Genomic DNA, 13,773 nt, shown 5'->3' with positions numbered 1-13,773 from the left:
TTGATGGGGGAAAATGTGGTATAAAAAGCCAAGCACACAAAAATATGTTCACATTTCAAGCTTATGTTCCTTCACAAGTTCCTATTATTGATTCGATTGTCGATGCAATGCATTGTGGTGATACTTCGTTACAGAGCCATGTTTTTCTCTCAAGCCGAGCATGCGTGAGGTTAAATCTTAAAGTGCCGGTACACACACACACACACGCACACATTATACATAAAGATGTAGCCCCTCCCATGTTTCTCTCCACTGTTATATAATAATGTTTTGAGGGAGGCTGGTGAAGCTGTCAAGTCTCATAAAAATATTCCTGATTCTGTCATCATGACCTCACCCAAGTTCAGCCAAGGTTAGGTGACCGTAGCGGCTTCATTTATTTTCTTAAATTTTTATTTTCACAGGCCACGTTGGTTTGAAATTTGAGTTTGTGTTGCGTTATAAGAAGTGCCTTTTTAAGACCTCTGAGATAGCTAAAACAATGGCCACCAAATGATACAATCTCATATGTACGCACTGCCTATATTTTGTCACTGTCTTTTCAATGTTGAAAATTTGTTGAAAAATGAGGCTCCACCGTGCAATATACCAACCGAGCAGTTAGCGCGCAGCTAGGAGACCCGGATTTAATTCCCCCCTCGGGCATCTCTGTGTGGAGTTTGCATGTTCTCCCTGTGCATGCATGGGTTTTCTCCGGGTACTCCGGTTTCTTCTCACATTCCAAAAACATGCTAGGTTAATTGGTGACTCCAAATTGTCCATAGGTATGAATGTGAGTGTGAATGGTTGTTTGTTTATATGTGCCCTGTGATTGGCTGGCCACCAGTCCTGGGTGTATCCTGCCTCTCTGCAAGCAAACAAAACCCAAAATAACTAAGCAAATGCAGCATTTGCACCAGATTTTTAAGGCTCTTTTAACCTGAAATCAGACAGACAGAAAACAGGTGGTTATTTCTTGACGCAATGCTGTCTTGAACCTTAGAAAGAGTAAACATTAGAGACTCAAAGTGCATGACAACTGGCCTGTCGTGCAAATTACATTTTCCCTTTTTTTCTTTTTAAAAGGTCTTTGTGGAGTTCTTTTTGTCCACCCATACTGCACAAATACACTGCATAATCCCGCTAACTAAAAAAAAAAAACATAACCACTTTGGGGGATGTAAAAATAAACGACACGTCTACTGAATCTGCAGTAAATCCGCAATCCATGATGAAAAAACATAAATAAGAAACTGTCCAATCAGAATAGACAGTCAAATAAAACCACAGCAATAAACTATTAATGCTAAGCTTGGATAAAACGGATAAACTAATCTACTGTATATAAAGGCCAAGGGGCGTCATGTAAAGTAGTGCACAGTGATGATCAGATTAGACATACTGTAGTATATCAACGTAGTATAACGTAGAATATAGAATTCCCTGGTGGATATTCTTGCGGCTCATGCCTTCATCATGGATTTTGTGTTTTGAGCCTTAAAATGAATTGAGCCTCATCATCCAGCAACATGTAAACAAAGAAGGTGACACCAACAACAACCTCGCGGTAATGTTTGGTAATTGAATTAGTTGAGAAGGAACGTGATGAATCAACTCAATTAGAATTCACTATGAAAGCATAAATCATGTTTCCCCAGTCTCATTATTAGGCTTGAGGTGTGCATGTTTGTGCAACAGTGAGAAAATGTATGTATTAAGCAGTCACCATTTGTCAACAGAGGTTAGTTTATGCATATGTTCCTAAAGTATACTGTACATCCTTTTTTTTTTAACACAAATGATTTAAATGACATTTGTGGCATCGCCTGTGGGTTGTAGTCAAAATGCATGTACCGGTAATACAAATATCCTCAGTTTTATCATTGTTAGGAAACAGGTGGAGAGGAGAGGAATAAAGATTAGCCACAGCAAGATGGCAAGACGGAGTATATGTGTGTTAACAAGAGGGACCCAAGTGGAAGAGTGAGGTTACAGGGAGACGTGATACAGAAGGTGGAGAATTTTAAGTATTTGGGGATCAACAATTTAGAACAATGGATATTGTGAAAAGGTGGTGAAGAAGCATGTGCAGGCAGGATGAAACGGGGGGAGAAATGTGTCTGGTGTGATAAAAGAGTTTCAGCTAAAATGAAAGGAAAGGTATCCAAAACCGTGGTGAAACCAGCCATGTTGTTTGGTCTAGAGACAGTGCCACTGAGGCAAAAAGACAGGAAGTAGAACTTTAGGTAGCAGAGATGAGGATGCTGAGGTTCTCATTGGGAGTGACCAGGATGGATAGGATTAGGAAGGAGTACATCAGATTAGATTAGATATACCTTTATTCGTCCCTCAGTGGGGAAATTTACAATTTACAGAGGGACATTACATGTTAGAGGCCTTGGAGATAAAGTCAGAGAGGCCAGACTGAGATGGTTCAGGCATGTCCAGAGGAGAGATAGTGAATATATGAAAAGTAAGTGACAAACAAAAGCGTATCGGGAGTAAAACAGTTACCAAACATGTGTACTGCAAGGGGGCAACGGCAACCAAAATAAGGAAACCCAATAACAAGACCCCATACTATATGTGAAGGTATACATGAAGTTTGCTGTGTTTTGTGTCAGAGTGTGTATTAATGCAGCTTACACACGAGAGAGCGTGGAATGAGAGGCATAAGCTTTCACAGGCGGCAATTATGTGTAATTTAGCAACAGCAATCGAATTCAAGCCGGTCAAAACAAAACAAAGACTATACAATTTTGCTTACAGTATGTGAGAGAAACAAGGTGAGGAGTGTATTTTTGTTTAAAACCTTTGATTTTGTGTTTTCAGGTTCAGTCTCCTCATTCCACTGGACTAAGAGATGACCTAATCCACACTAATCCAACCACAGTACCTCTTGTACTGTGGAACCATCCCCACTGCCTAAATGTATGTTATGATGAATACACAGCATGCTGCTGCACTGCAGTGTACTCGGTTGACTTTTAAGGATTTAAAACATGTTTACAATTTCAGTTATTATGTTTTGTAGTACGGTTGGGTTGATCACAGCTTTTGTCTTGTCTTGTGTTTTGTGATGAAAAAGTATATGAAGAATAATGGATGCACGTAGTGTATTAATAATACAAGATACATGCTATATTGTACACTAACTGGGCAATGTATGCAAACCAAGGCAAAAATATGGCATATATTTGGCATATATTTTCAACCTTGACCAAAAAAACATCCTAATTGGGGGGGCAGAGCTTCCACTCTAATACAATGTATGGGAGATCTATGGATTTTTATGAGTTATGTACACATATATACATTTGCTTTGAAAGAAGTTAAACTTTTTCTAAAAGTTCTGTACAGGACTGAGAAGGATTTGAATCCTAGCTTTGAGGTACACGGGTAAAGTGGTAGGTTGTGTGTGTGTGTGTGTGTGTGTGTGAGACTCATCCTGTTTCTGTTAAGCTAGTGTGCATTTCAGTGACAACAGAGCTGCCATGACAACACGCCATGATATGAGAATATCATGACAGTGTGTCTCATATTTGCACTTGTTTGATTTTCCTACTTTGCTGGTGCATACAGTAACTTTTTTCCCCTCCCATTATGATGTAGTAGGAAGGTGTGGTTGTCATGATGGTAGAAAGTAGCCACAATGTTGCCAGTGCGTCTTATCCTTTCCGTTCAATGTTGGTGTTGTTCCCAGTGACACCAGAGCAACTGCCATTAAACGCCAGCCCACCAATTGCCCTCAGTGCAGTAATCCTATCAAAAGAAAACGGTATAACAACCTCTGCCTAATCCTTCATTAGCCTGGCTCCTCCCGCCCTTCACACCCACACCCCCATCCAACAAAGTGCTAGTAATTAGCTTAGCACTAACGAGTCGCCAGGGGTAACAACAGTTCATCTTGGCTGTAACAATTCATGATGAAGTTCAAAACCGCCTGACTGAAGAGTGATTGGTAATGGCTTCCTGTGACACTCTTAAATTGAAGCCTTTAAATCTTCTACTAGAATGAAAACATGTTTTAAAAGTCCCATATTTTTCTTCCATTTTAAATACATCTCAGAGGTCTCACAATAGTGTGTTGGAGGTGTATTGTAACATTGTTTTATCTGTAGCTTTAATGCTAATGAGCTGTGTTTGTCCATGACAGCGCCATGTTATGACCTTATTGTCTACATTGTAACGCTGCATGTGTCCAATGTAATCGATGCCATACAACAAGAAGAAACACTGATAAATTGCTAAGAAATAATTATAATAACACTAATAAATTCCCTTGCAAGCCTTTACTGTCATATCATTGAGTGCTGTGTGTGTGTGTTTGCTCACTTCCGCCTTTGTCCCCATATACTAAGGTGACACAAACCTTCCAAATAGCTGTCTTCAGCTATGCCTGCTGGTAACTAACAGCTTTTAAGTTTTAGTTTTGGCAGTTCAATGCAAAAAAACAGCCGAAAGATGGCTTTGAGCTAAAAAAAAAAACCCAAAAACTATTGTTTGTTGGGATCAACTGTATGTATGCCAAGGTACTACTGTTTAAATGACAATAACATAATATATGCAGCGTTCCAGCAATTTCTCCAGCTGGGTCCAGCAAATTGCATTTGAGTCTCACTGTACTTCGATCACAGTGACAAATAATGTTGAAAATAAAAATTCTTTGTCCATTTCTGTTCAATATTTGATGTTGTTCTCAACATCAACTGCATTTTCTGCTCATGGTAATTTCTGTTCACTGGTTATTATTGTGTTAACTTTGGCAGCCATGTCATTAAACCCGGAATTTTAAGCTTCAGCACCTCTTCTCTCAAAAGTGATTTTTTTCCCCTCACATTCGGTATTCCTAATGGTTAGTTGTTGGATTGTTACAACATTATTAAAAAGTCCCTTTTGCATTTGATTTGAAAACAAGCTGCCACTTCAATGTATGTATTTTAGTTTATTCCTTCTGCGAGACTCTCCTGTAGTGACATTGGTAAAGTGTTGACAGTTTGAAAGGCTGCTAACAGGCGTGGTGTCCAAATGTGCCAGTACCTTGTTGGCATGGCATAATAGATGCTGATCCAGACACTAGCAGCTTCTCCTTAGCACATGTCATGATGACACATGATACCATGACACTCGTATGTAAAAAGGATAGAACACTAATAAGAAGAAATCACATTATAATATTGGAGACTCAGCTTTGTCGCCATCCTCCCCAACAAACAATGACCCCATGTTGCCTGTTTTTTTTAGGCACTGACCCGTGATGACTGAAAGGTGAATGGTGTCTGATTGTATTGTGTCGTCAGTGTGGCAACCGAAACTGGGCAATTATTTTTGATTTATCTACTTGGACAAATACAAGCAGAGTGAGGGGAGCTACAGATTCAACTTGAGGTTTGTGTCCTCATTATCAAAACGCCCAATAGTGTTTGCTTGCTTGGTGTTGTTCAGATCCTATAAAGCCTTTTTCTGGGGTCATAATAATAACAGCTGTTATTATGATTATTCCTACATTCATGGATTAATAAGTTATGACAAAGGGCAATTTTATGCCCCAACCATTTTTATTGCATTATATCTTCTCAAGGAACATTGGTATCAAAACAGAGGTTGGGTATACTTTTGAGTTGTCAGGGTACAGCTTGTACAGCAGTATTGCTTTACCATACAATGAAAAGGAAAATTCAAAACGGCAATAATTACTTAAGATGATGATTATTAAATGAAGATTATTGATGATTATTAAATTAATTCCAACATGCCCTGTACATTATACCCAAGCATCTATAAGCATCTATAGTATCACCCCCTGCGAATATGCTAAAATGGTGAAGGGTGAGGAGCAGCGCTAGCCCTATCCAATGTGGTGCCCTGGGCGAGATTTTATATCGTGCCCCTCTCCATCCGCAATTTACATATCCTTACAAAAGAAACAAAATGATATTGTTTTAACCATGGCCTTTGATTTTTAAGATAACATGTCAATCAACTTTTCACCGTGAACAAATTACAAATATATACAAAAAAATCTGAACTATAATAGAAATACCCTTACGACAAAATAGAAATCGTGTAAATAAGTGAATAAACAATAATAATAGTAAGAAATTAGGAATACAACAATAAACATTTTAAATAATTATGCAGTTCCCACTTGTTTAACAAGTATAAAGATATACTAATAAGCCATTTAAGGCAGAAATATAAGTACTCACATGTTAGCATTGGGGGAGTTCCCTTTTTTCTCGAGCATACATCCTGCATTGGCTATTGTCTATTGTTTAAACGGCTGAATGACACCACATCTGGATGGCTGTAAATAGTCTGCCTTTTTCTTTGAAATAGACACAATTCACTATGTCTTACAGACAGATGCTCAAAACACAACATGAACACTTCAACATGTCTGAATGCTCTTCTTCTACGGACTCATTTCCTAAAAGTTAGCTCTAACCCAGCTGGAACAGCTCTCACACCGACAGCGTCCTCTATAGCTCACCACCCTAAACAGCAGCTCAGCTTAGCTCTACACAATTCAGCTGTCCCTACAGTAACTTTACTGACACCTAGTGACCAGTGTTGAATACTACATTTCACATCTGTATATGCTTCTTCCGAATGCCTTATATATTTTTTTATTTTTGTCGATTTGGCTATCTTTATAATAGACATAATAATAGAAAATATGACATAATGTAGACATGTTAGCATTGGGAGAGTTCCTTTTTCTTTCTGGAGCCTATCCCAGCTGTCTTCGAGTGAGAGGCAGGGTACACTCTGGACTGGTCGCCAGCCAATCACAGGGCACATATAGACAAACAACCATTCACACTCACTTTCATATGTACCTATGGACAATTTGTGGACACCAATTAACCTAGCATGTTTTTGGAATGTGGGAGGAAACCGGAGTACCTGGGGAAAACCCACACATGCACACATGCAACATGCAAACTCCACACAGAGATGCCTCACCGGGGAATCGAATCCTAGCTGTGTTTGGCCTGTGCGCTAACCACTCAACCACCGTGCAGCTGGATGTCTTATATTTGTATTTTAATTCATTTAGTAATTTTTTGTGCTTAATTGAGCTTAATTTAGGACAAAAATACTTACATTTTGCTTAAACATACATATATTCTTATTAATGATAGGCGTAATCAATGACTAAACAGCAATAAAAACTGGATGGAGTTAAACAGCACCCTTCCAAGTGTGATGTGGAGAGGGACGACTGTATTTGCGATGATACAGAACAGATTATCATGTAACAATCTGTCTAGACGACCTCCTTTTGAATTGAAAACAGGTAAAAATATGCATTTTGCAAAGGAAGTGATAAGCACGTAAGTAACTGGATTGAATGCTTTGCAGCATTCTTGATCAACTACATTGTCAACATACAAGCTGTCGGAAATGTACTTTGGACTTTATTGGAGTTGTGTTACACATATCTATTCCACGGAAGCCTGTGCCACTGTGGCAGAAGCTGTGTTGTTTTCACACTCTCATCGATTAGATATGCAGCGCACATCTATGGCGCATACTTAGGTAAAATAGATGACATTGCCGGTGTGCAACGCATCTATCATTTCTGTCTATGATTAATAGTTGTCCTGGGGATGCTGCTCAGCAATGAAGAGGAAGAGGGGGGTGAAGTGAGTGATGTGAAGGAGGAGAGAGAGGAAAAACAGCACAGAGGAGAATTAGACAAGGAGAACTGTGTTACCAACTACAACCAAGCAACGCCTTACAATCCTTACGATCACTGAACTAAATTTCTGCCTTTACAAATTAATCACCTTATTTAGCTACATAAGGTTCATGTTAAAAAAGTAAAAGGTTTATTGATCAAACATCAACATAACATAACCAGGGCTGTCAAAAATTTATCAAATTAAGATAAATCACCGTTTGTCACCATGTCTATAGTTTGCCCATTTTTTGTATTTTATTGAAAGAAAGATAAAAGACAGGACAGCATTATAATGTATTTGTATGTATTAACAGCTCCAAATGATGTGACAATTTATATAAAATTGAAAGAAAATGTATTTACCTAACACTTGTTTCTTTAAAGGGGACCTATTATGCTTTTTCCACTTTTCTGACCTTTAAATATAGTTAAAATGTTCTATTGTCGTGTTGAACCATACTAAAGTTTCAGATAATGAGGTTTGCGCAAAAACGACGGTTTCAAAAGGTGTGGTAAAACTGCCTCCTTTGTGATGTCACAGATATATATATCTTATATGGGTGTGGCTGTGCTCTGCTATTAAGCTGTTAGAAATGTGACCAACTACATCGTGGTGGAATACATTAAAACAGACCGTTTTCGAAGAAATACAGCTGAATAGGTGCAGATCCCGGAAGAACTAGGACGCTTTGTGTGCTGTTTATTGTGTGTAGCTGCTCTTTAGGAGTCCACAACTCATACAAAGGGCAGGAAAATGAACATAATAGATCCCGTTTAATGGTAGCAGAACTTTTGAATGGCACTTTAACCGTGTTATTATGACCAATGAGGGGTTGCAATAAACCACACTTAACTTGGTTTGAGTTTTATTTTCTGGGATGCAACAAAGTGACCATCTGCATTTAGAGTGGCAAAGTGAGTGATAAGAATATACACTTTTCCACCACTGTTTGGAGTGTCCTGAATGCATCGCGTAGTCATCGGGTGTCATTTCCGAACTAGAAACGTATTTGGTGTTGGAGATACTGCTGTTGATGTGTTCAGGTTAGAACAAAGTTATAAAAGAGTGAAAACATTTGTGTGAGGAGTTACACTGTGTCATTGTCCGTCATCCCAACACAGAGACGTGGCTTGCCATACACACGTCACATAACATCAGATAACATTACATGTTTCATTTATAAATATTGTACTTTTTTGTTCAATCCATTGTATGTCTATTGTACTTTCATTAAAAAAAACACATGGTAGTAACAGAATACAATAAGTAAAATGTGATGAAAATAAGTGTATACAATAATACACAGCAGGTTTAAATGTACATTTAAACATGCCGTCTGAACTGAGGACAAAAGGAGAATAAAAGCAAAATCAAAAGCCAAAGTCATTGTTATGTCATTGCATGGGGAGAAGGGGGTCATGCCGATGACCTCTGACCTCTGGCCACTTGCACGTCAGTGCTGCACTATTGTCAATAGTTGTAATAATGAACCATAATGTTCCCGTGTTAGGTTCTGGCGTGTGTATTTCCCTGTGGTCAATTTCTCTTGATTCCTTTTTGTGCTTCAATCCACAAAGAATCGTGTAGCAGATTGTGCAGCCATCATGTCTGTCTTGTGTCATCATGGAAATGAAAGCACACCGTCATGAAAATTAGTAGTCATGCAAAATTCAAATGATATTGGAGGGGGTCACTTGCATAGGATGTGCGTGTGTGTTAGAGAGAGTGCGTGCCATCTGCTCTGGTGTCGAGACGGTTAATGGCAAACAAAGGATACAATGCAAATAATGTAAATAGCCTTCTCTCTTGGCTGTCTCTATGACACAAGTCACTGTTGTCTGGCGTGTGTGTGTGTGTGTGCGTTTATGTGAATAATAATGGTATGTATGCTAATAAGTAGCCTCGTGGATATGTAGGTCACACCAATCTATTTTCTGCAGGGGTTTACGCCCCCTTCCCTGCAAACATGTGCCGACACACAAAGCCCACACTAAAATGCATGCAGTGGAAAAAAATAAAAATAAAAAAAAAATCCCCAGTCACTTCTTCAGAGCACCTGTTTCCAGTTTGGAACACGGTTGTGTGGAGCTTGAAAAAGGGTGGATTGATGCTTCACTCTCAACAGAATGCTGCTCTTCTGTAGCGCCGAGGTAGCATCTCACCATGCTCACATTTTAGTCCCTGCTGTGGTGTGGCTCTGGTTTTTAGATTTTTGACTCTCCACAGTGGCACAGAAGCCTCAGTGTGTTGTCCCTGTTGCCGTTTTTTGAGACTTTTTAGTGTGCTGGTGTACAGATTTGTGCTGGAGACTCTCTAAGGAGATGCTGAAGCTAAAGGGAAGGAAATAAACAACAGTGTTTGCTCAAATCACGGTCAGTTTATTTTCTGGACTGCAGAGAACACGAGGCGAGTTAGTGACGCTGCTGTCTCTTGATTGGTGAACAGAATTGCTACATCCGTGTTATAGTGGGAGTCTATTTTATAGATGGTTCCTCAATAATTCTGTGCGGCGCAGAAATTTAACTTGTCCCATCATGCTGTCCAACACACCAGACATTAGAGTCGATATCATGTAATTGTACGACTGCAGGAGTCCTGTGTGACACAATTACAACAATATCCAATTTTGCTGGGTTCTGTATAAAAAACGACACTGGTCAACTGTTGTGTCTATGTTGCACCAATTTTACCTTCGACTGCTCGATATTATCTATTATCAAATTAAGATTAAGATTAAGATATGCCTTTATTCGTCCCTCAAATTTTCTGATTAATAGATGGTGAGTCACTGTATGAAAGTGCACTCATAATGTCTTGCTGGGTTCTGTGTGAAAGGCAAAGGTGATTGAAAACCGGACCTTTGATTTCAGCTCTGATGCGATCCAAACACAAACTAATCAAATCAAAAAGGAAGTTAGTTATCCAGCTTTGCACTTGCAATATCTTTCATTTCAAAACCAATCTAATGGGTTGTCCGAAACCATGTTTCTCTGATGCCAGAATTTTAATTTTGGTTCCTCTTCGGCTCCAAAATATATAAAATTATACACTCCACTACACATACACAGGACATAACCTAATGGTTATCTACGTGAACCAAAAGCAAGCATGGAATTGATATACACTAAATGAAAAGACATCATCCATCCTACTTTGCTGAGAAAATATGCAGCTCTAAATGTATCATCCCAACATGGACTATAAATGTCTTCTGGCTATTCTCTTCTTAAAACCACCACCACTATTTGCCATTCAGCTGGTGAAGGCATGCAGAGTGTTAAAAATGGCTGCTCGCCCTCTCAGCGCTTGCTATTATTCATATGACTGAGCATCCACCCTGCCATCACCATCAAGTACGCATCCTGCCGTGGATGCACACCTCCAGCCATCATGTCAGCTCTTGTCCTTTTCTTGACCCCCCCCCCCGTCTATGCATCACATGTGGCGGCTGAAATAAAGCAAATGTGTATGTTATCTTTTCTCTACTTGCATGAGTGTGTCTTTGTCTAATCCTACACATTAATGGGGGCTGAAACTGGTTCCTGTATTATTCTATGCAGTACAGTTGTACACCACTACAACCACTGTATTAAATGCATATCTGTTTGACACCGTCAATCAAAATTGACCATTATTATTTTTTGTATTGGGGCCTGAACACTGATTTTTTTATTTTAACTGATTTTACTGCAGTCTTATATAGTAATGCCTATCTAGGATTATTAGTCGAAAATGGCAGACATGTGTGTTTACATGCAAACTACCCACACACTCAGAAACATACTGTTCACACTTGAGCAAATGAATATATCGATCCCACCCACATTTCTGAATGTTAGCTGTTATGTAACTATTACAACATCATAGGATACAGCTGTAAATGGTCAGGTTTAAAGTATTAAACACACACCATCAGTCTCCCAGATTCTGGAAGATCTAGAAAGCTTTCTGTCCGGGTTATGCTGCTGGCTTGAGTTCACATCTCCATACAAAGGGCTGAACATGAGCATAATAGGTCCTCTTTAAATTTTGTGTGAAAGTTCCTTTGAGGGGGGTTTTGGAAAATCTGGATAAATCCTTATTAAGGTGGCAAACAAAAATATTTGATATTGTGATTATTATCCCAAAAGTGACCAGGATCCTTGGTAATTGTGCAGTGGAAGCTGCATAAGTCAGTCTCAAAATACTGTTGTTATTGTTCATCCATCCATCCATTTTCTATACCACTTATCCTTATTAGGGTCACAAGTATGCTCGGGCGAGAGGCGGGGTACACCCTGAACTGGTCGCCAGCCAATCACATTTTCTACCGCTTTTCCTCACGAGGGTCACGGGGGTGCTGGAGCCTATCCCAGCACAGGGAAGTTGTTATTGTTGTTATTATTAAAATAATAAAATTGCACATCTGGCGGGGTAATTTTGATTGTTCCATAAATATCAACATGTGTGTATCATATTAACTTCTCATTATTGTGAAGCAGCTGTTGCCATAACATAAGTATTTTTTACACACAGTAGTACAAAAACCAAACAAATATTGTTTTAGGATATTATAATACTTTTTAAAATGTACAATTACCATTTTTTTAGTAATAAATGGTCTATTTTCATTATATTTGTTTTTTTTTTGTTTTAAGTCATTCTAACTTACATTACTTTCATTACAGACCGAGACTGGCTGAGATAAATGGCATACAGGTAGTACTGCTGCTTTACAATGTGGAGTTGTTGTGTCCATTTCCACTCAAGTTTAAATTACTAAAAGCCCTTTTAAGGTTTGACCATAGCAGATGGTGGTAAAAAGGTTATTTGAAGATATTTTTATCATTTTGACAGTTGAATATTTATGTTTTCTACCATACAAATTTCTATCATTTCTTTTCCCCTGTAGGGTACCAAAGAGCAGACGACCGTCCATCCCCCGACTCCCTGGTGTGACAACCCCCATTAGCTCGTCTGTTTAAAAGAAGAAAAAACCTTCCCCCCAGTCTGCCTGCTTCATACTCACAGTAGCACAATAACACGCATGCATAGGGCCATGGGGCAGTGGGAGGTCACAGTGCTGTGTGCTGCAGGAGGACACCATGTATGTATGACAGTGTACTGTATGTCTGAATGTAAAAAGAGCAGACACTACCGTGCTGCTTCTTCCACTGAGGCGTGTTTTTACAATGATGCAATTTCATCGGCTGTCTTCCAATCCCAGATGGTGCATCCTCCTTCCTCCTTATCAGGCGGGAGAGTCAGCGAAGCGAGGCCTTGCAGGTTTAGCTGAAGGTTGATCAGGCTGCCAAACAGCTAGTCGCCGCTGTCGTGACCTGTGGCCCCCGCCGCTGCTGCCTCCTGCGAGCAGCGTCATGGTAATTTGACTCTCGGGTCAATATGTTGTGGTGGAGAAGGAAGTATAGAGATGATGGAGGCGGGGTGGAGCGTGTTGGATAATGGAAGGAGGGAGTGTGAGGGTGGGGGCATCAAATGAAACCATATGTTTTGCTGCGGTTCTTGTCAGGGCCGCTTGCTGTTTGCGGTCAAATACAAAACAGGAAGCCGTTTTTCCTTACGGTGTGCCGATGACATTCCAGTCATGTCTGTATTGGATCAATGTTGGGGAAAATTCCTCTGGTGGGAGAAATACTTTCCACTATTTCACTCATGCTCTCCTTCCTAACGCTCACTAAATGTTGACACTTTGGACACAATTTGGACATGTTCACCATGAGGTGCACTCACTCGTGTCGCTGTGTTGCCAGTTATTTACTCAGTAATGGTGTGTGTTGACTCATTTTAACAGTGGATAGTAAATCTATACAAGCTGTACAGTATACTGTACTTCAGGAGTTCCGCAAGCCGTTCCATGTCCCAAGAACTAGATATGGCCGCCAAAGACAGCCACCCACAACACAATGCACCAGACCCTTATTCTTGCCACCACAGGTGGTGGGTGTATGGGGAGGAGATCCTGTGTGACTTCATCGGGCTGGCATTCACCTGGCTCCACGGTGTCCCATGTATCCCACGTCCGGGCGTGGTGCGGTCTCTCCTCATATGGGTCTTTTGAATCAATCTTGGCTTGGCCTGTTACCTTGGACCCCCAGACTCCTAG

General features: G+C 39.8%; 1 long non-coding RNA gene across 1 annotated transcript in view; it reads left to right on the top strand.

The window, feature by feature from the left end:
• The window catches only part of LOC131129122 (uncharacterized), a 30,829-nt gene extending 17,353 nt beyond the window's left edge, over positions 1-13,476 (top strand). The window contains exons 2-3 of the long non-coding RNA XR_009129760.2: positions 12,562-12,756; positions 12,877-13,476. This is a non-coding gene — a long non-coding RNA (uncharacterized LOC131129122). The remainder of the gene's footprint in view (positions 1-12,561; positions 12,757-12,876) is intronic.
• The last annotated feature ends 297 nt before the right edge of the window (positions 13,477-13,773 follow it).

Source organism: Doryrhamphus excisus, linkage group LG4 (genome assembly GCF_037039965.1).
Source record: "Doryrhamphus excisus strain RoL-2023G ecotype Guam linkage group LG4, RoL_Dexc_Guam_v1.1, whole genome shotgun sequence".
Taxonomy (NCBI): domain Eukaryota; kingdom Metazoa; phylum Chordata; class Actinopteri; order Syngnathiformes; family Syngnathidae; genus Doryrhamphus; species Doryrhamphus excisus.
This window is presented reverse-complemented; position numbering and strand designations above follow the sequence as displayed.